Below are 4,265 nucleotides of genomic sequence, written 5' to 3' on the forward strand. Positions count from 1 at the left end.
AAATAAAATATGGTTGCAAACTGTTATGATCTACTCTAGCTCTGTTTAAACTTACATAGCACTATTTGTTACAGATTGTTAGTAGTATATCCTTTGCAGTTTTGAATATCATATGCACAATGTTTTATACAACTAAACAATACATCAGTTTTAAGGTCAAACTTCAGCTTGTTGTGTTGAACACCGGCAACAATGATATAAAAAAATACAGAATAACACTAACACAGGGTTAAAAGCAACCCATTCTTTTGGGTTTGATTGGTAACCCAGTGATTTTTTTTTTACCCATGTGTACTGAAGTCAAGTTAACCCAGTATTGTATTGGTGCTATAAATTAAATTACAGCATGAACAAACTGTCCTATAGACATTTTCTGGACAGAGGGCTACTCATTAAGATGTAAAATCAGGGCAAACAACAGAAATTCAACAGGTTACATAATGTGATAATTCATCAGTTATCTTACAGTATGTGCAAAAATGTCCAGCCTCCCCCTCTGCTTCCACATCCAGCATTCTGCCATTATACAGTAAGTGCATGAAGGCTGCACACAAATGCAGTGGTGGAGATGGACTGCGAATGTCCAGCGACATACTGGCCCTATGCCAAGAGATAACTGAACACATGGACGTAATTACAAAGACTAATGCATTATCGTTTACACAGTGTTGTGCAGATTTAATAAGCAGTGGCAGCCAGTGCAAACACTGTTGGCTAATAATTAGACAGAGCATAGTCTTGCATTGCCAGACCTATCTCCACAGCGTTAGACAGAGTATTACCTGAAATGTGGGCCGACAATAGTAGAGAAAGGTGTCAACAGACACTCTTTACCATTTTGCTTTCATGGGAGACAGCCGTCAACCAATCATCAGCGACTTGCAGCCGTTTGCCAAAGAGCACTTCCTGTATATTGCAATCAGATCAAGACCCTGAAATATGAGCCAAAGTGTCCAGGAGTTCCAGGACATTAGTAAAGTTTCAAGTTGACTGTCATCTACTGATCAGTTTGTCCTGGAAGGAACACTGACAAATGGTGAAGGAGCAGACTCAATGGCTAGTAAATAGGTGATAAATTCATTACCATTACATAAAATGAATTGGTCCATACATACATCATATGAATACTGCAGTGTTGCACGCACTTCTTAGGTTTGGTTTTCCTGGGAAAGTTGACTATCTATACTATAATACATATTGAAAAATACTTGTACAAGCTAAAACGATAATGATGTTTGTGTGTTATAGAGGAAAGTTAAACCTGAAATTCCTATATACTTCTTACAAATCTCAGTTGTAATAGCAACATTTCCAGACACATACAATTCTGGTGGACATCATTGCCCAATGAAGGCTCCTTGTTGCTTTTTCAATATGTTGATCCCATGTGTCACACCAAATGCATGCTCTTGGGGGAATTGTTGGTTCTTTGTAAATTATAGTGTGGTCTAGACCTACTCTATCTGTAAAGTGTCCTGAGATAACTTCTCGTGATTTGACACTATAAATAACACTGAATTGAAACACATTGTGTTTGCTTTCCCATGTTTCCAGAACTTTATTTTTCCATTAATTGCAAGTGTTTTTAGAATCTACATTGGCAGCACTCTTACTCAAAGTATTTATGTGACCACGGATCATTATTTGTAGTTGTTGTTGTTCAGCTCCTTTAGTTTCTATTGTTGTTGCTGGTGTGGATGCGTTTGCAAGAAGTATCTGCCAAGCAACATTTGACTTTGTTTAAATAGGGGCTAAAAATTAATTGCACACACATAAATATTGCATAAAAATACATACACATCTCCAATTGCATAGTAATCTTAGTTAAAGTTATGAAGATTTTACAATTTTGTTATTGTGTAAAATGATGAAGAATGATGATTAGTTACATACAAACTTGCAACATGTCATGAACATGTTTGCAACAATATCCTGCAGATTGAAAAGAATGTGCTATACAAATGAAAAGCAACCTACAGTGTGAAATATTGACATTCTGACATTAAACGTGTATTGTAAAATGTACAGTAAATGTTTACATTGCTGGACCTGGTAAGAGTTTTACATGCCAGTTATAGGATGTGTTTCCTGAATGTATTAAAAGTACAGCTAGCCAATGATGATAGAATTAAATTCCTAATGAGAGTAACGAGGATAATGAGAAGATTTTCCTGTAGGGAGGAGACTCACTGGACAGATGGTTTTGGGGGATCTTAATGAGATACTTAGTCATGTCAGAACTATATGAGCAAAGGGGGGGTGGGGAAGCCTCGCTCTGCTGTAGACTGTAAGGACATATAGTAGCAATACAGTTTCTAAATGTATCAGTTATTTTAATTGCAAAATGATATTTGTCAGTATATTGATGATATTCTATCTCAACATTTATTTGTGTAACAGAATAACAGGTTGTGTTTGGGGACTTTCATTTGAAAATTACCAGCGGAGTAAATATTAAAGACCGTAATGAATATTTCAGTGGCACCATCACTCCTGAGCTATAGTGAATACCACATGTGGAACACACACCCATTGTCTGGTTCAACTGTATTGTGTTTTTTGAATTGCACGTGTCAATGATGTTAACTGAAGTGCATAGTGACATAAACTTAATAATTGACTTGGTAGCATAATAACAACCAACACCCAGAATTGACTCTTGTACACTTTCTTCTGTAAATAGTGCTAAATGTGGACTTTGACCCACATTTCAATGTAGGTCAACTTAGGTTAAAGATGTAAAGTCCTTTTTTAAATATGACGGTGGTTTTTGGCCATTAAATATGCTGAAAACAAAGTCGGGGCTATTCATCAAAGCATTTCATTTGTCCCTCAGTGTCAGTGTTCAGCAGTATCAATAGTCATTTCTTGCAGCTGGTGTTGATGGCCATACACATTGTTATAAAATGATGTTTGAACTGTCAATGGTCATACCATTTCCTGTATTTTGTCCGTTGTGTCACGTGTAAAATCCTCCTCAGCATGTTTTTTTTATCAAGTAGATTCTGTTTTACTGCCCTGGGTCATTGTAACTAAGGGAAAATAAACCTTTGTGCAAATACAGTGCATCCAAGCAGACCAAAACATACATAAAAAAACCTGTTAGCTGGATTGTCAAGAATCCTCTTTTGTTATATTACCCAAAACAAACGAACGTCAAAATAAATATTTAAAAGAAAAGTGTTAAAATACTACAGGGATACAGTAAACGTACTAAGGTATATTATTTTCTGGAGCTACTTAATGTGACTGAGTGGTCACATATTGGTACATCAACCAAAGACTAATGCAATGAAAAACATGTAACAAAAGTAACAAATTTGCATTTAAGGGGACATAAAACTATATTACACTGTAAGTACTTTTTAAATTACCCAGTACATATTAAATAATTACAGGGTACAAATAGCTGTGTCATGAAGAGGAGACAAACAAAGGTGTGGCACTTAAACTCAGCTAATAAACTTTAAAATATAAAATATATTTTAACAATGATGTAATTTACATTCCAGTATTTATTAATTCAATTAAACATAAACTTAATATCTAAAAGTAGAATTTATCATGCAATTTCCCAAAGCCATTTTGTAAACACATTTCATTTGTTTATTTGACAGGACAGTGCTCACTAGACAACAGCAGAGTTAGCTCAACAGGCTAATTTACATATGTTGTCCCTGGCCAGTTTTAAAATGGCAACCTAAAATTTTGTAAAGAGAGATGTAATTCACTTCAATATCAACACTGTTGCTCCATTGTATCATTTTATTAGATTGGTTGTAATATAACATCTTAATACTTTGTTTATTAGCCTATACAGTATAGCCTAATAACATGTTTAATATGGAACCTAGGAAGTATTGTCATGGAAACAACTAATAAGCATCCCAATAAACCGATGTTATATGACACAATAAGGACTCCAGAAATGAAATATTGAGTACAATGGACAATGGACATACTGTGCCCCATATGGACAATGTAAGACTTTTGGAGATAACATTAAATCCAGTGTGATAAGGGCAGAATAAACAAGGAACACATATTTTGCGTTGAGGCCTGTCATATCACAGACAAAACACTTTATAATAAATAATATTTATGTAGGCTATACTGTATAGTCGGCACACACAGCCTTCAGGCCATCACACTTAATTATTATGAGGATTCAGTGGGAATCAGGCCGGCCGGCAGCTGCTGGATGAGAGGCAGACGGAAGGAGGGAGGGAGTGAGGGAAGGAGGGAGGAGATGCGGGGCTTGTTCA

This window comes from Sander lucioperca, chromosome 12 (assembly GCF_008315115.2).
Source record: "Sander lucioperca isolate FBNREF2018 chromosome 12, SLUC_FBN_1.2, whole genome shotgun sequence".
Lineage (NCBI taxonomy): Eukaryota > Metazoa > Chordata > Actinopteri > Perciformes > Percidae > Sander > Sander lucioperca.